The sequence below is a fragment of the Aotus nancymaae genome, unplaced genomic scaffold, assembly GCF_030222135.1.
Source record: "Aotus nancymaae isolate 86718 unplaced genomic scaffold, 86718_ANA_hifiasm-v0.15.2.pri h1tg000011l, whole genome shotgun sequence".
In the NCBI taxonomy this organism is placed as follows: Eukaryota; Metazoa; Chordata; class Mammalia; order Primates; family Aotidae; genus Aotus; species Aotus nancymaae.
The window spans coordinates 8,303,962-8,330,015 of record NW_026988422.1 but is presented as its reverse complement, the minus strand read 5'-3'; the positions used below and the strand labels follow the sequence as shown (position 1 = coordinate 8,330,015).

General features: G+C 37.3%; 1 long non-coding RNA gene across 1 annotated transcript in view; it reads left to right on the top strand.

Annotated features, from left to right (window-relative positions):
• Nucleotides 1–21,494, top strand: part of LOC135274212 (uncharacterized) — a 463,279-nt gene extending 441,785 nt beyond the window's left edge. Inside the window, exon 4 of the long non-coding RNA XR_010341981.1 lies at nucleotides 20,555–21,494. This is a non-coding gene — a long non-coding RNA (uncharacterized LOC135274212). The remainder of the gene's footprint in view (nucleotides 1–20,554) is intronic.
• Nucleotides 21,495–26,054: the final 4,560 nt, after the last annotated feature.

The following is a 26,054-nucleotide window of genomic DNA, read 5'->3' as shown; positions in this document are numbered from 1 at the left end:
TTATTCTTCTTGATACTTTTCATTATGCAATGATTTTCCGAAATGTCTCATGGTAACTGGATTTCCATTCATCTTTATGCATAAAAAAGTGTTGATATACTTAAGTCGCTGGGATAAGTTTCACTGCTGCTCTGCAGATCTGTTTGTATATACAACTAACAAGCATTTCTTTTTATCTAAGAGGGAAGTGTGTGTGTGTGTGTGTGTGTGTGTGTGTGTCTTGTGTATTGCTTGTGTCTATGTGTGAAGTTATTGGTAATCAGCAGATTTCATTTGAATGTATATAGATGGTACGTAGCTGAGAAGCAGGCAGATAGTCTGCCCATGGGATACCCTGGAGAAAATCAAGGGGACTTTAGACAGAAAATCTCACACTTGGACCATTTGCTATTCCCAAGCAGTTGATTCAATTTCTTTAGGAAACAGTTCTTTGTTTTATGCTCTGTGAACATGCAAGACCTGTTGTGCATCATTCACATGGCAACGGGAGTCTATTGGGAGGAGCCAAGACACTGTGATGTGGAAGTTTTAAAATAATTTCCCTTGATTCCTTCTCTTTAGTTATTTCCTACTCTCTGGGCCTGCCAGTTCTTAGCATCGGCCTCCTCTAGATTCTAGATTCTCTAGAAACAGCAGTTTCCACCAATGCTGACATCTGTTCTTATTCAGCTTCTGACATATGTCTTCATCTGCCTGCATAGTTTATCTGCCTTTATAACTTCTTCCACTCTTAACTGTTCAAGAGCCATCAGAATATTTGGTCCAGGGATGGCCCCTCCTCTTCAAAACATATTTTGGTTATAAATTTATCTCATATTATATGTTTTTACCCTAAGTTAAATAAAAGTGTGAGACATTGAAGAGGTAATTACATCTTTTCAGTCTGCCATTTTAAACTAGCAGCAATAAATATTTTCTTAATTTATTTAATAAAGTTTTATGTCTTTTAGTAACAATGTAAAGGTTAAGTAGAAAGTATTTTATATTTTCTAAAAACAAAAAAATTTCTTTTATATAGAACTTAACTTTTATTAGACTTTTAAAAACTTTTATTTAGGCTCAGAGGTACATGTGAAGGTTTGTTACATAAGCTATGAAAATGACTTAATATCCTGTAAACATGATAGCTAAGATCCAAACTGGGATTAGATACCCCACTATGCTTAGCTCTAAACCTAAATATTTAAATTAACAAAACTATTCGCCAGAGTACTATAGGCAACAGCCTAAAACTCAGAGGACTTGGTGGTGCTTTATATCCCTTGAGGAGCCTGTTCTATAATTGATAAACCCCGATTACCTTGCCATCTCTCGCCACTCAGCCTATGTACTGCCATCTTCAGCAAACCCTAGAAAGGCCTTAGAGTAAGCACAAGTATGTACATAAAAACATTAGGTTAAGGTATTGCCTATGAAATGGCAAGAAATTAGCTACATTTTCTATTTCCCAGAAAATTTTATGATAACCTTAATGAAACCTAAAGATTCAAGGAGGGTTTAATGGTAAATGAAGAACAGAGTCCTTGATTGAATGAGGGTGTGAAGCACACACACACACCACCAATCAACCTCTCAAATACTATTCTAGAGACCACTATTACTAATAATTTTCCTGCACATGTATAGAAGAGATAAGTCATAACATGGTAAGCTTACTGGAAGGTGTACTTGGACTAACCAAAGTGTAGCTTAACTTAAAGTACCTGGCTTGCACCCATCTTACATCCAGAAAATTACATATAACCTGACCATTTTGAGACAACTCTAGCCCCAACTTTATTACACTGTATTATGAGATCTCTTTAAACCAAATCATTTAACCTGGACAAAAGTATAGGTGATAGAAGTTACTTACTCTGGTGCAACAGAGAGAGTACCACAAGGGAAAGATGAAATAATCACACCAAGCATCAAAAAGCAAAGACAAACCCTTGTACTTTTGCATAATGAATTAACTAGAATAAATTTCACAGAGAGAACTCTAGCCAAGACCCCCAAAATGCAACGAGCTACTGAAGAACCGCTAAAAGAGCACACTCATCTACATAGCAAAATAGTGAGAGGACTTGTGAGTAGTGATGACAGACCTATTGAGCCTGGTGATAGCTGGTTGTCCCAGACAGAATTTTAGTTCAACTTACTCTGGGACTCAAAAGTGAAAAGGAGACATTGCTAATTTTATTGTTACGGCCATTATTATTATCAAGGATGATAGTTGATTGATTGAGTCCAGAGAATAGTATATTGGAAATGATTCCTATTATGAGAATTACAGATGCAGTTGCTTGTGTGAGGAAATATTTAGTAGCTGCTTCTGTAGAGTGGGGATTTGCTTTTTTAATTAAAATTGGGATAATGGCTAATATGTTTATTTCTAGGCCTATTCAGATGAGAAGTCAGTGTGAGCCTAATACTGTAACGAGAGTTCCTGTAATGACAGTGAAAGAGGTAACAAGTTGGGTGAGAGAGTCAATTGGCACAGGAAGGATATAAACCAGCATTTTCACAGCATGGGCCCAATAGCTTATTTAGCTGACCTTACTATAGGTACGGTATATTAGGTAGCACAGAGAATTTTGGATTATCAGGGATAGGTTCAATTCCTATAATTCTACAAATAGGATGATTAAAACTTATAATTTACTCTATCAAAGTAACTCTTTTGTCAGACATATTTCTTGTGTTTGAGTGGGATACTAGATATTAGGACAGGTGTAGAGATATGTCATATGTACATCATACATCTCTATGACTATCCTAGTGTGAATGGTAGGAAAATTTTGATAGAAAAAAGTTGATTGTAATGGAATCGAGGATATGACGCTTGAAGTCATAAAAATAAGGTTGTTAAAAGGAAGGTTTTGGTGATGAACATTATGGTATAGAGTTCTGGTGTATGAATATCATCTAATGCTCCTGGGAAGATAATAGTGGTTAGGGCATTTATTATAACAATAATTACATATTCTGCTATAAAGAATAGGGCAAGTGGACCTGCAGCATTTTCCACATTAAAGCCCAAAGCGAATTCTGATTCCCCTTCTATCAAGTCAAATGGGACTCTATTAGTTTCTGCTAGTGGGGAGATAAGTCGTATTATGATTAGCAGTCATGATGGTAGGAGTAGTCAGATAAAGTCTTCTGTCGTGATAAATATAGGTAAATTGAATGAACCCTTTATTAAGAGAACTGACAGGAGGATAATAGCTAGGATAACTTCATATGAAATTGTTTGGGCTGCTGCTCGTAGGGCATCTATTGGTGCATGTTTTGAATTGGATGCTAATCTTGATCATAAGATAGAGTAGACAGCTAGGCTTGATGTGTCTAGTATAAATAAGAGACCCATGTTAAGATTAATGAAAGGATATGGTATGGGGAGAGGGATTCATAAAAGGAGGGCAATAGATAAGGTTAGGGTTGGAACAATAATGTATAAGGGAATAGCGATGCTAAGGGTCACAGGGGTTCTTTAATAAAAAGTTTTATTGCATCTGCAAAGGGCTGGAGTAGTCCATACAAACCTACCATGTCTTTTGTGTAGTTGTACGTAGCCTAAGATCTTTCATTCAGTGAGCATAAGGAATGCGATGGCCCTAATCTCCTAATTTGAACAGAACTCAGTCAAACAGGAACTCTGCAAGGAGATGATCAGATTTATAATGTTACTGTCACCACTCACTCATTTGTTATAATTTTCTTCATACTGATACCAATCATATAATTGAAACTACTAGCCTATTCATCCAACCAATAGCACTAGCTATACAATTAGCCAACATTACAGCTGGCCACTTACTAATGCATTTAATTGGAGGAGCTACACTAGTATTGTCAACTATTAACCCACTCACAGCTTCAATTATATTTATTATTCTAGTTTTACTAACCATCCTCAAATTTGCCATAACCCTCATTCAGGCCTATGTCTTTACACTACTAGTAAGCCTCTACTTACGTGACAATACATAATGACCCTCCAAACTCAGCCATACCACATAGTTAACCCTAGCCCCGACCACCAACAGGGGCCCTTTCAGCACAACTTACAACTTCCAGCCTAGCCATATGATTTCATTTTAACTCAACTACCTTCCTAACTTTAGGCCGACTGACCAATACATGGACAATATATCAATGACGATACGGTATTATCCGAGAAAGCATATTCCAAGGCCATCATACGTCAACTGTTCAAAAAAAGGCCTTCGATACGGAAAAATCTTACTCCTTATTTCAGAGGTGTTCTTTTTCGGTGGCTTCTTCTGAGCATTCTACCACTCTAGCCTAGCCCTCACTCCAGAATAAGAAGGATGGTGTTCTCCAACAGGCATCTATCCCCTTTGCCCATTAGATGACCCTCTTCTTAATTCGTCTTACTTGCATCTGGGGTTTCAAAACCTTGGGCTCACCACAGCTTAATAGAAGGTAACCGAAAATACATACTTCAGGCACTGTCTCACAATTGCCCTAGGCATTTGCTTTACATCTCTACAAGCCTCAGAATATGCTGAAGTCCCTTTCACTATCTCCAGTGGGGTTTACCGCTCAACATTCTTCATAGCCACAGGTTTTCACAGGCTTCACGTTATTATTGGATCAACATTTCTTACTGTCTGCCTACTCCGCCAACTAAAATTTCACCTTACATCTAACCGCCATTTCGGATTTGAAGCCTCTGCCTGATACTGGCACTTTGTAGATGTAGTATGACTATTTCTATATGTTTCTATCTATGATGAGGCTCATGCTCTTTTGGTATAACATAGTACAATTGACTTCCAATCAATTAGCTTCAGCATTACCCGAAAAAAGAGTAATTGATCTAACATTAGACTTAGCAACTGACACTTTACTAACGCTCTTACTAGTAACAATCGCATTTTGACTCCCACAACTTAACATCAACACAGAAAAATCCAACCCCTATGAATATGGCTTTGACCTGATAGGCTCTGCCCGCCTCCTCTTTTCCATAAAGTTCTTCCTAGTAGCCATCACATTTCTTCTCTTTGATTTAGAAATCGCCCTACTACTTCCCCTACCATGAGCTTTTCAGACAGCTGACCCAAAATTAATAATTAGTACAACTCTCATATTAATTATCATTTTAATCTTAGGTGTAGCCTACAAATGAACCCGAAAAGGATTAGAATGAATTGAGTTGGTAATTAGTTTAAGTCAAAATAAATGATGTCAACTCTTTAGATTATGTCAGATTAGAATTACCAAATGCCTTCTATTTAAATTAATATTACATTCGTTTTTGTTATGTCTTTAATAGTGGTAATAATCTATTGATTCCACCTGATATTTTCCCCAATATGCCTAGAAGGCATAATACTATCTATCTATCTATCTATCTATCTATCTATCTATCTATCTATATCTATCAATCATCTATCTTTTTTTGAGATGGAGTCTCGCTGTCACCCAGGCTGAAGTACAGCGACCCAATCTCAGCTCACTGCAACCTCCACCTCCCATGTTCAAGTAGAGATAGGATTTCACCATGTTGGCTGCAGGCTGGTCTCAAACTTCTGACCTCAGGTGATCCACCCGCCTTGGCCTCCCAAAGTGCTGGGATTACAGGCATAAGCCACAGCACCCTGCCAATACTATCAATATTTATTGTAAGTACTGTTGTGATTTTAAATATATATTTAATGCTGGCCTCCATAATAGCTATTATCTTCTTAGTTTTTGCACCTTGTGAAGCTGCTGTAGATTTAGCCTTACTAGTCACGGTTTCCAACACCTATGGCCTAGATTATGTACAAAAACTAAATTTAATCCAATGCTAAAATTATTATCCCAACAATTATATTAATCCCAATAATGTGGAATATTAATAAACAGAATTCTTAATTCCCAATAAGAACTCTGTAATCTAAATTAATACAGCAATAATGCAGAGTATTATTCTTAAAACAGAATTCTTAATTCCCAAAAAGAACTCCATAATCTGAATTAATGCAGCTTCCATAGTTTACTTATCAGTCTCATCAGCCTGCTATTGTTCAACCCATTTAATGATAACTCTTCCAACTTCTCATCAACTTATTTTTTTCTGATCCACTGTCATCACCCCTTCTAATCCTAACAGCCTGGCTACTACCCTTTATAATTTGAGCAAGCCAATATCATCTATCCAAAGAATTGTTCCCATGAAAAAAACTTTACATTTCAATAGTAGTAGGGACACAGATATTCTTAATTATAACATTCGCAGCCACAGAACTAATCATACTTTATATTCTCTTTGAAGCCACGCTAGTCTCCACCCTAATTATTATTACTGGTTGAGGTAATCAAGCAGAATGCCTTAACGCAGGCTTATACTTCTCATTTACACACTGGTAGGATTCTTACCTTTGCTTGTAGCACTTATCTATACTCAAAATGCCTCAGGCTCAATAAATATGTTAATCACAACATATACTACTCAAGAAAGAGCAAACTCTTGATCTAACAACCCTCTGTGACTAGCATGCATCATGGGATTTATGGTAAAAATGCCTTTCTACGGATCCCACCTATGACTCCCTAAAGACCGCATTGCTGGCTCAGTAATACTTGCAGCAGTACTCCTAAAATTAGGTGGCTACGGAATGACACAGGTCACGCTAATCCTCCCCCTGACAGAATAATACATAGCCTACCCTTTCCTTATACTATCCCTATGAGAATAATCATAACAAGCTTCCTGTGTCTACACCGAACTGATCTGAAACCATTCAGTGCTTACTCCCCTGTAAGCCACATGGCACCTGTTATCGTGGCTATTCTTCTTCTAACCCCCTGAAGCTTTATAGGTGCAACCACCCTTATAATTGCCCACGGACTCACTTCACCCCTACTATTCTGCCTAGCAAACTCCAACTATGAATCAGTTCAGAACTGAACTATACTACTTATTCAAGGCCTTCAGACACTACTCCCACCAATGGCCAGGTGATGACTTTTAGCTAGCCTCACCAATTTTACCTACACCCTACCATTAATTTAGTAGGAGAACTCTTCATAACCATAGCCTCATTCTCTTGATCCAATCTCAACATCATTCTTATGGGACCTAACATGTTAATTACAGCCCTCTACTCTCTATATATAGTAATCATCACACAGTGAGGGGTCTTAACATATCACGTCAACAATATAAACCCTCTTTTATGTGAGAAAATACCCTAATATTAGTACACCTAGCACTCCTATTATCTGTAAACCCCAAAATCATTTTGGTACATATATACTGTAGTTATAGTTTAATTAAAACATTAGATTGTGGATCTAATAATAGAAGTCTACAACTTCTTACCTACCGAGAAAGTATGCAAGAACTACTAACTCATGCTCCAATTTTTAACAATACGCCTTTCTCAACTTTTAAAGGGTAAGAGTTATCCATTGATCTTAGGAACCAAAACCATTGGTTCAAGTCCAAGTAAAAGTTATAAAATAAATATATTCTCCTCCCTTACTATAACCTCCCTAGTACCACTCTTGTCATGGAGCTTTGTTGTACAAATTATTGCATCACTCAGGTATTCAGCCCAGTTATCTTTTCTGCTCTTCTCTCTCATCCTGCCCTTCTCTTTCAGGTAGACTCTAGTGTCTGTTGTTGATTTCTTTTTCTTCATGAGTTCTCATCATTTAGCTCTCACTTATAAGTGAGAACCTTCAGTATTTGGTTTTCTGTTTCTGCATTAGTTTGCTAAGGATAATAGCCTTCAGCTCCATCCACATCCTGCAAAAGACATGATCTCATTCTTTTTTATGGCTCCATAGTATTCTGTGGTATATATGTACAAATTATTGCTATTGTGAATAGTGCTGCAATGAACATTTGCATGCATGTGTCTTTATGGTAGAATGATTTCTATTCCTTGATATGTACTCAGTAAAGGTATTGCTGAGCCAAATGGTAATTCTGCTTTTAGCTCTTTAAGTAATTGCCATACTAACTGCCACAATGGTTAAACTAATTTACATTCCCTCCAACAGTCTCGCCAGCATCTGTTATTTATTTATTTTTTTTTTTGACTTTTTAATAATAACTATCCTGACTGGAATGAGATGGTATCTCATTGAGGTTTTGATTTGCATTTTTCTAATGATCAGTGAGTGATATTGAGCTTTTCTTCATATGCTTTTTGTTTGCATGTGTGTATTCTTCTGAAAATTGTCTGTTCATGTCCTTTGCCCACCTTTTAATGGGGTTTTCTGTTTTTTGTTTGTAAACTCAAGTTTCTTATAGATGCTGGATATTAGAGTTTTGTCAGATGTATAGTTGAAAAATTTTCTCCCATTCTGTAGGTTGTCTGTTTGCTCTGTTGTGAGTTTATTTTGCTGTGCAGAAGCTCTTAGGTTTAATTAGATCCCATTTGTCAATTTTTGCTTTTGTTATGTTTGCTTTTGGTGTCTTTGTTATGAAACCTTTGCTTGTTCATCTGTCCAGAATGGTATTCTCTAGGTTGTCTTCCAGGGTTTTAATAGTTTTGGGTTGTACATTTAAGTATTTATTCCATCTGGAGTTGATTTTTGTATGTGGTATAAGGAGGGGGTCCAGTTTCAATCTTCTGCATATGGCTAGCCAGTTATCCAAGCACCATTTATTGAATAGAAAGTCTTTTTTCCCATTGCTTGTTTTTGTTAGCATCATTGAAGATCAGATGGTCAAAGGTACGTGGCATTATTTCCAGGCTGTCTTCTGTTCCATTGGTCTACATGCCTGTTTCTGTGTCAATACCATGCTGTTTTGGTTATACCCTGTAGGATACTTTGAAGCTGAGCAATGTGATGTCTTCAGCTTTGTTCCTTTTGCTTAGGTTTGCCTTGGCCATTTGCCTAGGCTCCTTTTCATTTCCATATAAATTATTTTTTTTCTAGTTCTGTGAAGAAGGTTGTTGGTAGTTTGATAAAAATAGCATTGAATTTGTAAATTGCTTTGGGCAGTATGGCTATTTTAACAACATTGATTGTTCCTATCCATGAGCATGAAATGTTTTTTCTGTTTGTTTGTGTCATCCTTGATTTCTTTAAGCAGTGTTTTGTAATTCTTATTGTGAAGATATTTTGCATCCCTTCTTTGCTGTATTCCTAGATATATTAGTCTATTCTCACACTGCTGATAAAGACATACCCAAGATGGGATAATGCATAAAGAAAAAGAGGAATAATGGACCCACAATTCCATGTGACTGAGGAGGCCTCACAATCATGGCGGAAGGCAAAGAGAAGTATGTCACATCTTACTCCTCTTTATAAATCTATCAGATCTTGTGAGACTTACACATTATCACGAGAATAGCATGGGAAAGACCCTCCCCCATGACTCAATAACCTCCCACTGGGCCCCTCCCATGACACACGAAAATTGTGGGAGCTACAATTCAAGATGAGATTTGGGTGGGGACACAGCCAAACCATATCACTAGGTATTTTATTCTGTTTGTGACTCTTGTGAATGGGATTACATTCTAAATTTGGCTGTCAGCTTGGACATTATTGGGGTAGAGAAATGCTACCAATTTTTGGACATTGATTTTGTAACCTGAAATTTTGCTGAAGTTGTTTATCAGATCAAGGAGTTTAGACAGAGACTATAGGTTTTCTAGATATAAAATTATTTCATCTGCAAACAAAGATAGTTTGACTTCCTTTCTTCCTATTAGGAGGCCTTTGATTTCCTTCTCTTGCTGATTGCTCTGGTGAAGTTTTCCAGCACTAGGTTGACTAGGAGTAGTGACAATGGTTATTCTTGTCTTACTCCTGTTCTCAAGAGGAATGGTTTGAGCTTTCTCCCATTCCGTATGATTTTGGCAATGGGTTTGTCATAGGTGGCTCTTATTATATTGATGTATGTTCCTTTGATGCCTAGTTTGTTGAGGGTTTTTAATACTAAGAAATGTTGAATTTTATCAAACGACCTTTCTGTGTCTATTGAGAGATCATGTGGTTTTGTTTTTCGTCCTGTTTATGTGATGAATAACATTATTAATTTGTATATGTTGAACCAATCTTGCATTCCAGAAATAAAACCTACTTGAATATGGTGGACTAGCTTTTAGATGTGCTGATGAATTCACTTTGGTAGTATTTGTTGAGAATTTTTGTATCTATGTTCATTGGGAATACTGGACTTAAGTTTTTGTTTTTGTGTGTGCCTCTGCCAGGGTTTCTATCAGAATGACACTGATCTCACAGAATGAGTTAGGGAGGAGTCCCTCCTTGATGTTTTGAAATAGTTTCGGTAGAATTGATACCAGCTCTCTATATAGGTAGAATTCAGCTGTGCATCTGTCAGGTCCAGGGCTTTTTCTGGCTAGTAAGTTTTTTTTTTTACTGAAACAATCTCAGAACTTATTGGAATGTTCAGAGATTCAATTTCTTCTGGGTTCAATTGTGAGAGGTTGTATGTTTCTAGAAATTTACCCATTTCCTCCAGATTTTCTAGTTTGTGTGCATAGAAGTATTTATAATATTCTCTGATTGTTTTTTTGTATTTCTGTGGTGTTGGTGGTAATGCCTACTTTGTCATTTCTGATTGTGTTTATTTGGACCTTCTCTCTTTTTTCTCGATTAGCCTAGCTAGCAGCTGATCAATTTTATTTATTATTTCAAAGAACCAATTTTTGGTGCTGTTGATCTTTTGTATGTTTTTTCTCATCTCCATTTTATTCAGTTCAGCTCTGATTTTGGTTATTTCTTTTCCTTGCTAGCTTAGAAGTTGCTTCAGTCTTATTTTCTAGTTCTACTAGATGTGATGTTAGTTTGTTACATTTAGATATTTCTAAGTTTTTGATATGAGTGTTTAGTAAAAATTTTTAGTATCAACTTTCCTCTTACTGCTTTAGCTGCATCTCCAAGATTCTGGTATGTTGTATCTTTGTTCTCATTAGTTTCAAATAATTTACTTTTTTCTACTTTAATTTTATTTTTTATCCCAAAGTCATTAAAGAACAGATTGTTTAATTTCCAAACTGGAGGTCCCACCTGGTTGTTGAGGAATGCTGAGTGTATGATAAAACATATTGTTTGCTAGGAAGAACAATGGCAAGGAAAACTTAGCCACCCTCCTCTCCCATGCTGCCCAAGTAGAAAACTACCTGGGGCATTCTAAAGTGGCAGGACCATATATAAATATCACACAATATTTAAAACAATTCTTTAAGCATGGGACATCTGACCCTGCCCCTGTGGCTCCCTCGTGGAGAATACTTTTTAGTTTGTCTGTGATCCATGGTAAGCAGGCACCAGCTGCCTACTTGGTGTATTTTTTTTTGTTATGAGAAAATACTGAACATCTGTTTGTTAATAATCATCATCTGTTCAGAGAGAATAAATGTTTGCATGAGAGTCTGCTTGAGGCCCTCATTCCAGAATGCTGTCAGCCCCTGAGGCTCTCAGCTTGGAAGGCTGTTGGCCCCCCAGATAGACCCACTTTGCTGTTCTACCTGGGTGTCTGCTTCTCAATGCCTTCAGTGCCGCCTGGGTGGGGGTTTCTATGGCTGAGCTGATCTCAGTACTTGGGGAAGATCAGGGACTCAGGGTCTCACAGGAAAAGAGAGACTGGGCTCTTCACTGTATTGTGGGTGTGACATGCTGGAGGTGCCAACAAATCAGGTCATTTATATTTTTGCCCAGCCCAAGGGCAGTAAGGGTGGTACCACTGCAGCAGCAATGGCAGAAAGCCTGTGGGACTTCCTCCTGAGAGAAAGGAGGGACTTCCTCCTGAGAGAGAGGGGGGACTTCCTCCTGAGAGAGAGGGGGGACTTCCTCCTGAGAGAGAGGGGGGACTTCCTCCTGAGAGAAAAGCAGAGCTACCACTGGCTGAAGTTATCAGGCTGAGCTGTACCATTTTACATTCCTGTCAGCAATGAATGAGAGTTCCTTTTGCTCTACATCCTTGTCAGCTTTTGGTGGTGTCAGTGTTTGAATTTTGGCCATTCTAATAGATATGTAGTAGTAACTCACTGTTATTTTAATTTGCATCCCCCTGAAGACATATGATATAGAGCATATTTTCATTTGCTTATTTTCCATCTTCTTTGGTGAGGCAAAATGCTAAGTGTTTGGCTTATTTTTAAATTGGGTTTTTTTTTATTGTTGAATTTTAAGTGTTTTTGTATACTTTGAATAACATTCCTTTATAAGATACATCATTTGTAATTATTGTATCCCAGTCTGTGGCTTGACTTCTCATTCTTATGATATTATACTTTGCACAGCAGAAACTTTTATTTTAATAATGTCTAGCTTACCAATTATTTCTTTCATAGATTATATCTTTGGTGCTATATCTAAAAAGTCTTTGCCATAACCAAGGTCATATAGATTTTCTCCTATATTATCTTTTAGGAGTTTTATAGTTTTGCACTTGACATTTAGGTCTATAATCCACTTTGAGTAAAATTTCGTTAAGGGTGTAAGGCCTGTGTCTAGGCACTTTTTTTTTCCAGTGGTTCTAACACCATTTGTTGAAAAGACTGTCTTTGCTCCATTGCATTGCCTTGGGTTCTTTCAAAGATCAGTTGGTCATATTTATGTTATTCTATTTCTGGGCTCTCTATTTTGTTCCATTGAGATCTTGATTTTTTTCCCTTTATTAATGAGTAGAGGATGGCCGCCAGCACAATAGCTGTGCACTACACAAGGCAGCATCTTCCTCACTGGTTATTATTCCTTTAAAGGAAATAGTGCAGCCTTCCTGTTCGTTGCCTTCTCAATTACACTTTACTGAGTTCTGCCCTTTCTACTTAATTAACAGAGGTCTCCTGGGCCACAATGCTTTTATCACATACAGCATCTCTTTGACGGTGGTTATTTGTTCAGGGGCTCTTATCTCTTTGACATAAGCTGGAAGGTGGGAAACATTAGTGACTTTTCTTTGGGTATTTAGTATTATATCTTTCCTTGGTGGCCATATTTTCCACAGTGTTTACAAAGCAGACAAATCAGGGTGTCTGAGTGGCTAGGAAGATGAGAGTTGATGAATGTGAGAAAGAAAGAAAACAAACTGGCAGGAGGAAGGAAAGGTTAAAGAAGTCTTCATTTCAAAGGCCTGTCTGATTCTCTGGCCTTTTATTGCTTGAAACATCCTTGAATCCTGAGTTTCTTAAGGTAGCAGAGTGGGTTGCTGTAACTTGAGGTTTAAAAAAGTCCAGATTAATATATTATTCCTCCAGTGAGCTGCAAATATTAATTATATGTAATATTTAAATAAACTGGGTAATCAGTTGGTTTTAATTAATGATATTCCAAGTTTGTTCCAATGAGATTGGCATATCTAGTCATGAAGCCAAATCTTAAAAGGGTTCCACAATCTGTTAAAAAATGATGGCTCTAAGATAAACATCATATATGCTTTTCATCCCTTTAAAATTGGCATTCCACTAATGGAGAAACACTGATGCCTGAGGCCTTGAGGCAGACACAGTAGAAAGGCTTTGGGGAAATAAACTTAGAGCACAGCTTGACAAAGTCTTCTAGTTTTCACTGGGAAAGACAGAAAGTAGTGGAGTCAAAAGAAATCAGACAAGAGTGCCAGGAGCTGAAGGGGAACTGAAGACAGGTCTAAGTCTGACAATGAATGAAATATTGGAAGGAAGCAAAAGCAGGAGAATCTACAGAGATGGAGTCCATACAGTTTGTATTTCATCTTATTCATTTAGGATCAAACTGTACCCCCGGTCCCTGAAATAGTGAAATGTGCTAAAAGTGTCATTTTCTGAATGCTGAGCAAGATTTATGGGCTTGTTATGAATTAAGTAACATTAACTCACAGTCTGACCATCACAAAAGCAACATGATACAAGTTACACTAAAGGTTTTGAAGACTGTAAAATATTACAAAAGAGGTCACATTAGGTTACTGAAAATATAGATTTGCTAAATCTCAGTTCCTGAGGGAATTATCACATTTGAGTTCTCAGGAAAGCATACTCCCTTGAGAACTGTTATAAACAAACATGTGAATGTTAGAAACCACACTAAATGGCTCTCGTCCTTGTCTGAACACTTTCAGTCTATACTTAAAGAAAAACAAGGAGGCTCAAGGCCCCATCTAAGCTTTCTTTTCTATAATCCCTCACTCCTCCATTTTCTATGCCATATTTTAGACCAGTATCATTTTTTTTTTTTTTTTTTTTTTTTTTTTTTTTTTTTTTTTTTTTTTTTTGAGACGGAGTTTCGCTCTTGTTACCCAGGCTGGAGCGCAATGGCGCGATCTCGGCTCACCGCAATCTCCGCCTCCTGGGTTCAGGCAATTCTCCTGCCTCAGCCTCCTGAGTAGCTGGGATTACAGGCACGCGCCACCGTGCCCAGCTAATTTTTTTTTGTATTAGTAGAGACGGGGTTTCACCATGTTGACCAGGATGGTCTCGATCTCTTGACCTCGTGATCCACCCGCCTCGGCCTCCCAAAGTGCTGGGATTACAGGCTTGAGCCACCGCGCCCGGCCAGACCAGTATCATTTTAATCTTACATTATTTACAGTAAAAATGACAGAAAGCACCTACTGGGTGCCAGTAGTTCTTGCAACAACACGATCAGGTAGATGACTATCAGTATCCCCATTGTACAGTTGAGGAAACAAGCCAGAGAAGTATTGGGCAAGGTCACACCGCTAGGTGGCAGAGATCTTTGGCCCTAGTGTCTGCCCTCATAAGCCCTACACATTGGCACCCCTCCAAGTGGTATTTCAGGCAACCTTTGTCCTTGGTGCCTAGAAAAAGGTTGGTTGGAAACTCTCCCAACCTACAAGGCAGTTTCAAAGAGGAGTTGGTGAGGTTTGTATCAGATAATCCTCCTCTGCACACAAGGAGCTTAACCAAAAGGTCTACCTCTCAAACAACACTGATCAATTCCTATGCTGAAAATGTGCGATTAGAACAGTAGGCCACTTAGCCAGAAGGAACCTTCATAAACGATCTTAGGGAACTGGGGAGGGTTTGCAGCACTGCTGTGCCAAAGCTATGTGCAAAATGCAGCGAGGGAAGGGCAGAAACAGGGTAAAGAACTCTCTGAACCAAACTCCCTCGGCATCAAAATTTTTGCTTGACTTTCTGAAGAAGTTAGCAATTTACATTTTCTGCAACTATTTGAGAGTGCCTCCTTCCCCTGCCTTCATAAATGCTAGGTTGCCCATTTTTGCTGTTTTGTGTATGTCAATTGTTTGAACAAAAATGGCATTTTTTTTAATGTCCACATTGGAGATTAATGGTGAGTTGAGTATCTTTTTATATATCGTTATATCTTCTTGACTCCTTATATCTCTTGTTTTGTTAAATATCTGTTTATATATTTTGCCAATGTTTCTATTGGTTTTCTCTTTCCGATCCCCTCTGTTATATACAATAGTTCCTGGTTTATTAACATTGTAACTCTTTTGTTTATACTGGATCCATAATTGATTTACTTGACTCTTGTTTTGTGTCTTCTTATATCACTACCTGGATGCTCTTTCCAAAATTCAAATATAATCACGAGTCTCCTCTATTTTATAAATATTCAATAACTCTATTACATCTACAGATTAAGTTGGAAATGCCATAGATTGGCATACCAACTTCTTTATTGCTTGATTGCCACCTCTCTTGACAATTTCATTTTTTGTGTAACTCTAATAATAGGTATTTTAAATATTAAAATATTATTGACACATCAAAAGCAGTACATATTTTATGTGGGAAACTTGGAGCTTAGAGATAAGTATATACCTGCAAAACCACCAGCATAATCAATGCCACAAACCTGTCCATCACCTCCTGAAGGTTCCTCCTGCTCTCACTATTTATTACTATGATTAATATTTTTGACAAGAAAATTTAACATAAGATCTATCCTTTTATCAAATGGGCAAGTACACAATACAGCATTGTCAATTATAGGTACAATGCTGTAATCTCTAGGACTTACAAATCTTGTATAACCAAAACTCTGTACACTTAATTAATACATTCCCATTCCTTTTTCCTCAGCCTCTGGTAGCCACCATTTCACTCTCTGCTTCTATGAATTTGACTCTTAGATTTATTATGTAAGGGAGATACTGTAATATTTGTCCTTGTGTCTGGCTTATTTCATCTAGCATAATGTCCCTCAGGTTCATTCATGTTGTCGCAAATGGTCGGGTTCCCTTTATTTTTTTAGGCTGAATGATATTCCATTGCATGCATATATCATGTTTTCTTTATTCAGCTGTCCATCAGTATACATTTAGGTTGCTCCCACGTTTTGGATATTTTGAATAATGCTGGAGATGTAGACATCACTTTGAGATCCTCATTTCAATTCCTTTGGATATATACTCAGCAGTAGAATGACTGAATCATATGGTAGTTCTACTTTTCATTTGTTTAGGAATTGCCATACTATTTTTCATAGTAACTACACCAATTTGCATTCCCACCAACAGTGTACAAGGGTTCCTTTTTCTCTTCATCCTCACCGGTATTTATCTTTGTGTGTGTGCATGTGTGACAGTTTTTCTAACAGATGTGAGGTGATATCTTGAACTCCTGACCTCAGGTGATCCACCCACCTCGGCCTCCCAAAGTGCTAGGATTACAGGCGTGAGCCACAGCGCCCGGCCTGAGGTGATATCTTATGGTAGTTTTTATTTGCATTTCCCTGATGATTAGTGATGCTGAGCACCTTCTAATATACCACCTGTCGGCTGTTTGTATGTCTTTGGAAAAATGTCTAGGCAGTGCTTTCACTAATTTTTTAATCAGGCATTTTTTTTTTTTTTGCTTCTGAGTTGCTTGGATATTAACTGCTAATTGGGTATATGGTTTGCAAATATTTTTCTTTCATTTTATAGCTTAACTTTCATTTAGTTAATTTTTTATTTTTGGCTGTCCAGAAGATTTCTGGTTGTCCGGAAGATTTCTGGTTTGGAGTAATTCTACTTGCATATCTTGTATTTATTGGTTGTGTTTTGTTGTCATAGCCAAAAATTCATTGCCAAGGTCAATGTTGAAAAGTTTCCCTCTGTATTTTCTTTTACTAATTTCACAATTTCTTACATTTAAGTCTTTAATTCATTTTGAGTTAATTTTTGTATATAGGTTGAAGTAAGGGTCCAATTTTATTATTTTGGATATGTATATCTAGTTCTTCCAACATCTCTTACTGAAGAAAATGTTCTCACCCCATTGTGTGTTCTTGGCACATTTGGTGAATATCAGTTGACTATAATTATATGGATTTATTTCTGAGTGCTCTCTATATTTTTTCCATTGGTCTATATGTCTGTTTTTATGCCAATGCCATGCTGTTTTAATTAGTATTCCTTTGTAGTAGCTTTAAGGTTGCTTTGGCATGTATGGTGACTCATGCTTGTAATCTCAGCACTTAGGGAGGCTGAAGCAGTTAGATCATGAGGTCAGGAGTTCAAGACCAGCCTGGCCAATATGGTGAAACCCTGTCTCTATTAAAAATACAAAAATTAGCTGGGCATGGTGGCACATACCTGTAGGCCCAGCTACTGGTTGGCTGAGGCCAAAGAATTGCTTTTATCTGGAGACAGAGGTTGCAGTGAGCAAAGATTGCACCACTGCATTCAGCCTGGGCAACAAGCAAGACTCTGTCTCAAAAAAAAAGAACAAAAAATTGCTTTGGCTATTTGTGGTCTTTTGTGGTTCCACATGAATTTTAGGATTGTTATTCTCGATGCTGTAAAACATTTCATTGCAATTTAATAGTGATTTCATTGAATATATAGATATCTTTGGGTAGTATGGACATTTTTAACAATATTAATTTTTTCAATTCGTGAACATGGCATGTGTTTTATTAATTTTGCGTCTTCAATTTCTTTCATCAATCTTTTAAAGTTTCTTTGTAGCAAATTTTTATTTCTTTGGTTAAAATGCTTATTATTTTATTTTTTATGCCATTTTCAATAAGATTGTTTTCTTGATTTTCTTTTAGATTCATTTTTGTAACTGTATAGAAACACTACTGATTTTTATATGGTGATTTTTGTATTCTACAGTTTTGCTGAATTCATTATTTAGTTCTAGCAGGTTTTCTTGTGAGTCTCGAGGATTTTTGATATAAAAACATGTTATCTATAGATAGAGATAGTTTTATTTCTTCATTTTGATATGGATGCCTTTTATTTCTTCTTCTTGTGTAATTCTTCTGGTTAGGACTTCCAGTACTATTTTGAGTAGAATTGGCAACAGTGATCATCCTTGCTTTTTCTAGATCTTGGAAGAAAATATTTCAGTTTTCTACCACTGAGTATGATGTTATCTGCGGGCTTTTCATATATGGCCTTTATTGTGGAAATTTGAGGAAATTTTGGAAATTTGGAAATTTGAAGAAATATTGAGGAAAATTCCTTTTATACCTAATTTCTTTTGAGTTTTTTTTAATCCTGAAAGTATGTTAAATTTTGTCAAATGCTTTTTCTGCATGTGTTCAGATGATCATGTGATTTTTGTCTTGCATTCTGTTAATGTGTTTTATCACATTGATTGATTTACATCTGTTGAATCATTCTTGCATCTGAGTGACAAATCCCATTTGGTAAAGGTGTATAATCCTAAATTTGGTTTGCTAATATTTTGCAAATTTACTTTGTTCCCATGTTCATCAGAGATATTGGCCTGTAGTTTTCTTGTGATACCTTTGCCTGGCTTTGGTATCAGGGTGAATCTGGCTTCATAAAAGCTATTTAGAAGTGCTCTCTCTTATTTTTTGAGAGTTTATGAAGGATTGATATTGATTCTTCATCAAACTTTTGGTGGAATTCACCTGTGAAGCCATCTGGCTATAGGTTTTCTTTGTTAGCAGGGTTTTGGTTACTGGTTTAATCCTGTTTGTTATTGGTCTGCTTAAGCTTTCTATGTGACCCAGTCATGAAAGATTATGTTTCTGGAAAGAGATATGTCTCTTCTAGTTGTTGAATTTGTTGGTGTATAATTGTTCATACTAGTCCCTTATGATATTTTTTATTTATTTTATTTTATTTATTTATTTGTTTGTCTGTTTTTGAGGCAGAGTCTTGCTCTGTTGCCCAGGCTGGATTGCAGTGGCTCAATCTCAGCTCACTACAGTCTCTGCCTCCTGGGTTCAAGCAATTTTCCTGCCTCAGCTTCCCAAGTAGCTAGGACTACAGGCACATGCCACCACGCCCGGTTAATTTTTTGTATTTTTAGGAGAGATGGGGTTTCACTATGTTAGCAAGGTTGGACTTGATCTCCTGACCTCATGATCCTCCTGCCTCAGCCTCCCAAAGTACTGGGACTACAGACATGAGCCACCATGCCCCAACCGATCTTTTTTATTTTTATGGCAATGGTTGTAGTATCTCCTCTTCTAGTTCTGATTTTACTTAATTTACTCTCTCTTTTTTTTAATTGGTCTAGCTAAGGATTTATCAATTTGGTTTGTGTTTTCAAAAAGCGGCTTTTCAATTTATTGACCTTTTCTACTGTTTTTCTATTCTTGATTTCATTTATTTTTGCTCTCATCTTTATATTTTCTTCTATTTGCTAACTTTGGGCTTAGCTTGGTCTTCTTTTACTAGCTCCTCTAGTTATACTGTTAGGTTGTTCATTTTAGATTTTTTTTTATTATTATTGTGGATGTTTATAAACTTCCTTTTTAGAATTGCTCTCTTGCTTTCTATGTTTTAGCACCTTGTTTTTGTTTTTATTGAGATGTTTTCTAATTTCCCTTTGGATTTCTTCCTTGACTCAATGACCATTCAAGAGTTTATTGTTAAATTTCCATGTATTTGTGAATTTTTCCATTTTACCTTTGTTACTGACTTTTAGTTTTCTAACATTGTGGTTTGGGAAAGATCCTTGAAATGATTTCCATCTTCTCAAATTTCTTTTGTGACCTAGCAAGTGACTTGTCTTCAAGAAGAGAAACCAGTGGTAGGGCAACCCTTATCAACTACACGCACCTGGTTTCCTGGGTGGGGTGCTGGGTGCCTGCTGGTGGGAATGTTGATGCAAAAGGGAAACATAAAGTTTTCAAATTTATAATACACAGATGTTTCCCAGGAAATGGTACAAAGTGGCTAAACCTTGATATATTTTAATTCTGCTATCCGATTTGATTGATAAGTGTCTGGTTATAGTATCCTATGTTAGACATCATTTCCCCTCAAATTGTTTTCTGGATTTCTGAAACATTTTAAAATTTGGATGTCATTTTTTATTGTATTTCTTTGTATGGGGCTTCTTTCCTTCTCTCTGGGTATATCACCTTTATTGCCAGTTTTCTGAGAAAGGCAGTATGATGGTATGTCTTGATGTGAGCTCTTTTATCTGTCATGTGGGAGTTCTCAGTGGGTTTTTTCAAACCTGGACTCTCATGGTTCTTTAATTCTGGAGAACTGATTGGAAGCATGAATAGAAGTTGTCTTGAAACTGCTTTCTCTACCTAGAAAATTCCTATTCACATTTAAATTGAGTTTAAAGATTACATTCATCAAAAATATATCTGACTACCTTTCTCATCTTCAAAAGAAAACATAGTAAAACACCATCAACAACACTTAAGCTCTAATATGTTTTTATTGCCACAGGGAGAGGAAGAAGAGGAGGAAGGAAGGAGAGAAGAAAGAAGGAAGGAAGAAAAGAAAAAAAAATGGGAGAGAGAGAACAAAAACATCACCAATAAGTGAAGTTAGGATGACTGGCTAGCCCTATGCAGAAGAATGAAACTGGGCCCTTTTCTTTTGCTGTATACAAAAACTCAGTCAAGAGGGATTAAAGACGTAAATATAAAACCTAAAACTGTAAAAACCCTAGAAGAAAACCTAGAAAATGTCATTCTGGATATAGGCCCTGGCAAATATTTCATGATAATAACTCCAAAAGCAATTGAAACAACAAAAATTGGCAAGTAGAACATAATTAAACCAAAAAGCTTCTGCACAGCAAAGCAATCAACAGAGTAAATAGACAACCTACAGAATGGGAGACTATATTTGCAAATTATATATCTGATAAAGGTTTAATATCCAGCTTTTATAAGGAACTTAAACAACTCTACAAGCAAAAAACAAAAAGGCCCCATCAAAAAAATAGACAAAGGGCGTGAACAGACACTTCTCAAAAGACACACATGCAGCCAACAAGCATATGAAAAAATACTCAACATCACTTTCAGTTCTCGTCTGAGAACTGCAAACCAAAGCCACAATGAGATACCATCTCAACGGCAGTCAGAATGGCTATGATAAAGTGTCAAAAAGTAACAGATACTGGTGAGATTGTGAAGAAAAGGGAATGCTTATACACTGCCGTATGGGAATGTAAATTAGTTCAGCCACCGTGGAAAGCAATTTGGAGATTTCTCAAAGAACTTAAACTTCCACTGGAATTTTAATCAGGATTGCATTGAGATTTGGTGTCTTTTTAGGTAGGATGAACACTTCAACAATAGTAATCCATGAACGCATGATATTTTTCCATATATTTGCATCCATTCAAATTTTTGAACACTTCGAAGTTTACAGAAATCTGTTTCTTTTCATTCCTCTTTTTTTCTTTTTGTCTATTTCTTTCATTGTTCTTCCTTCCTTCTTGCCTTCCTCTTCTTCTTCCTTTTCTTAGTGGCCATAAGAGCACATTCTAGCTTTAATCTGGTGATTTATCTTTAGCAAATTAAAAAAAAATGAGAATAATGATTGAACTTTCATTGGAAATAGAATTAAAGCAGAGAAAAACCTTTCCTCTTTGATTTCCTCCTTTTTTTTCCTATTCTCCACTGCTTCTTAATTAATTGGTTTGCTTTTTAGTCATAAGGGAGTTATTATAAAATTAAATTGATATTGTCATTTCTAGAGGTGGTTACAAGTGGCCAGATGTTTTTAAAATTGAAAGCTAACTTCCAATTGAATTTAAAAAAGAAAAACATATTTCCTGCCTTCCCAGGTTGTCTTGGGAGAGGACACGTGGGGAGTTGTGTGGGGGCTATGAAGTTCTACTGTGAAAATGGTAACCACTTATGGGCACCACAGTGTGTCTGTGTGTTTCCTTGTGTTCCCAGAGCCTGCCTAATTCCTTCTTTTCTTTACTTTACTTTTTTTTCCCCCCCTTTTGAGGCAGAGTCTCACTCTGGCTCCCAGGGCTAGAGTACAGTGGTGCGATCTTGTCTCACTGCAAATTCTGCCTCCCGGGTTCAAGCAATTCTTCTGCCTCAGCCTCCCAAATAGCTGGGACTACAGGCACCCCCCACCATGCCTGGCTAATTTTTGTATTTTTAGTAGAGATACAGTGTTACCATGTCAGCCAGGCTGATCTCGAACTCCTGACCTTGTGATCTGCCCTGCCTCGGCCTCCCAAAGTGCTGGGATTACAGGCATGAGCCAACGCACCTGGCCTTTATTTTCTTAAACACATAGCAGTTGGTTTGTTGTTCCTCTTCCCTGCAGGGAATAGAGTGAGAATTATAGAAAAGGTGTTAAACAGCTGTTTGAGTAAAACTTCCTTAGCCTAATTGGCTGAATATTAATTGGCTGAATCTGACTAGTCTCACAACATGTAGAAGATGAGGTGTTAGTAGGCAAGGAAAAGTCTGGAGGAATGTGGGAATATTTTGCGTCTCTAGTTGATAAACTTAATGAATCACATATTACTGTTGATGGTCACTGCTGTGTTCTGCACACGGCAGCTCCACGGGTGACTATAGAAGGTTTTCTTATTAGAGGCCAAGTGTAGCAGAAAAATTTTAAGTCCTCTTGCTATTGTTCCCAGGTTTCTGGGTTGAGGTATTGATAAGTCAGTTGACAAACCTAAAACCCACAAAATAGTCATAGATTTTAATAACACTGTAGTGACTGTATCGTCTCCCTAGCTTTGCCTCTGTTTTCATATCTGAGAAGACAAAGGCTCTAAAATACAGAAAACTCACCTCAGGTCCAAGTTGAACCCACATCTTATAACACCAAGCATTAAATTTTCTCATTGAACGCTAGAAATCATGACTGTTAAAAATGCAAGACTGTGTTTGCTCTCTTACAGAAGTGTGAAGCTTCTATTACGATATTTCAGTACTCATCCTCAGAGTGGGAAAAAAGTTATCCTGGTGTCTGATGTGCAATTTCCTAAAAATTCTAGTTTCCAAGGGCTCCTGAAATAGTTCACGATCTATAATTTCTGAAATATTTCAGGGAGGAATATGGAGTAGATATCAAGGACACAGATTCTAAAGCCAGACTGGTTGAGTTTATGGCCTAAAAGTAGCAACTGGATTTCTCTCTCTCTCAATGCTCTTATTTGTAAAATGGAGAAAATGATATGACTCCTAGTTGATGGACATTATTGGGTGCACACCTGAGAGCTGAAAGGAAGTATTAGTAGTACTTAGAAGTATGAGCTTTAGAACGTTACTACTAGGATGAAATCTAGGCTCCTCTACTTGTTAGCTGTCTAGCCTTGGGAAAGTCACTCAACCTCTCAGTGCCTCAGTTCTCTGACATGTAATGTGAGAATATTAGTATCTACATGAGCTGTTGGATGTAAAAAGGGAGAACTTAATACATACAAAACTCTTCCTGTACATAGATACTCAATGAATATTAGCTGTTACTGTTACCACTTATACTTAGAATTGCCAGATAATTTATCATCCACATTGAAACACTTTTGGGATTTGAAAGAGAGCACTATTAAGAATTATGCGGGAACATGCTATTTAAGAAATAACTTACACAACACTTAGGAACTCTTACTTCAGGCTTTAAAAGCCAAGGAGCAAATAGCTTTAGGAGACTGATAACAATGTCACTTAAATTTGAAACACTAAAAAAAGATTCGTGGTCTCAACTATGTGAAATCGATTTCTCCTACTTTCTCCAATATAATCCTAGGAATCTTGCTTATAAACAAAGCACTTCTGAGCCAAGAATACTTCCTCTAATGTAGCTTCACATCATATTGTGCTGCAGTTTCCATCATTTTAAAGGACAGAGACGTAATTGATAAATAATGGTGTAAAAGTATTATGATCTACCACCTTAGAAAAGAAAATACTGTTTATGGAGTTCAGAGCTTGGAGATTCAAGTATTGATTGCAGTTTTATTTTGAAAAGAATGCTACAATTTATGTGGTTTTTATTTCTCGTGTTTATGTTTTAAAAAGCTAATAAACTCTAATACAAAAATTATGCAGGAACGATAGAAAGCACAATAATATTCCTATTGCAAACAGAAATGCAAGGTCACTCATTTAACACTGAGCCAGGATTCATAGGCTATTTCTCAGTAGGTTGGTAGATCTTGCTTGCCTTTCTTCAGGTCTTTGAGCCTAAGAATGAGCTGCTTTGTGAGGTGGATTCTGAGAGTTTTCAAGCTTTCTCACCTTCTAGCACCTTAATACTTCCTGCCTTATGATCTCTTCCAAATGGCTTCAAAAATTGGCCATGTGCTCCCAGGCACAGCCAGGAAGTTCAGGCCCTCCACTCCGTTTCACATTCTCTTTACGTGAAACAAAACCAATGAAGTTAGAACAAAAACTCAGTGCCAAATTCTAAATCAGCTTACTTTTGCACATTTTTTTCTCCTTCAAAAACAACTTTCAAGAAAAAGGGAGTAAAGTTCAGTTATACAGCATGTATTTGTGGTGTCTTTTTCTACGTGCAAGGCCCAAGACAGACTGCTCCCGGCTTCCTCAGGTGGGTCCCCAGAGGAGGAGTGGGAGAATGCAAAGAGAAGAAAGCATGTGGGTGCAGGATCCAGGAGAAGCATTCTCTAAGCTGCACTAGACTCTGTGATCACTTTAAAGAATAAAGAGGTCAGGCAGGGCCTGGTGACTCATGCCTGTAATCCCAGCACTTTGGGAGGCTGAGGTGGGCGGATCAAGAGGTCGGGAGATTAAGACAATCCTGGCCAACATGGTGAAACTCCGTCTCTACTAAAATATGAAAATTTAGCCAGGCATGGTGGTGCACGCCTGTAGTCCCAGCTCCTTGGGAAGCTGAGGTAGGGCAGTCGATTGAACCCAGGAGGCAGAGGTTGCAGTGAGCCGAGATCACACCATTACACTCCAGCCTGGATGACAGAGCAAGACTGTCTCAAAACAAAACGAAACACAAAGAGGTCAGTGGGAGATGTGGGTCTTCTATGGTAGGAAGAAACTGGCAGAATTAATTTGATAGTGAATGTGGAAGTTCACTTTACCCTCTGCTGTATTTTGGCAGTATCAAAAGTTATATCAAATTAACCTTGTGGTAATAAGGGAAGACTATTCCCCAAACTATTAAAAAAAATACACACAAGCGCAGTAAAGTGGGGGAAAACAGGTTAGCACAAGTAACAGATAACACCTTTGTGAGATGATAATGAAAATTGATGGAAATGAATTTTGATTTTAGTTAGTACATATTCTTGAACAAACTGGAAAGTTATGCCCAATTCTGCTAAGTGCTAGGGGAGTAGTACCTCTCCAGAGGTGTGCCCGAATCTTTCCATAACATGGTGTGATCTTAGCAGCCTAAGTTAAGCACTGAGTTTTCTAACTGGGCCCAGAATCCACAAGGTTCTCACTTGTGGGTCTTTGCTGTACTGAGGTCTTTGCATTGGGTGTCCTGTAGCTCACCTGCTCTTAATTTCACTTTTTTTTCTTCTAGCTTAGAAGATTAAAGTTCCCATTTACTTATGAATCTTGTTCAAAGTTTACCTTCCCTGTGAAATCTTATTTATCAAAAGATGAAATTAGACATGTCCCAATTAATCTTTGACTTCACTGCGATTATAACGTTTTTCGTGATTGATTTGAATGCTGGCTTGCACGTTTATCTTCTGTATTAGGATTTGAAATTCTTTGGAAAAGGGGCTGAGTCATCAGTGTTGAACGAATTAGAGTCCTAGCATGGATCCCTCAGAACTCGTCCCCAAGGGAAAAGAGCCGCTTTGTGAGCTTCGGGTCATAATGTTATGGGTGGGAGCTGCCTGCACTTGGCTTGCCTGACTTAGATTAGCACATATATGAAGTTACATACAATTTCTTGGTTTATTGGTTGGCATATACTTTGGTCCTCTTAAATAATATTTGTAATAGTATTGACTGAAGACCATTTG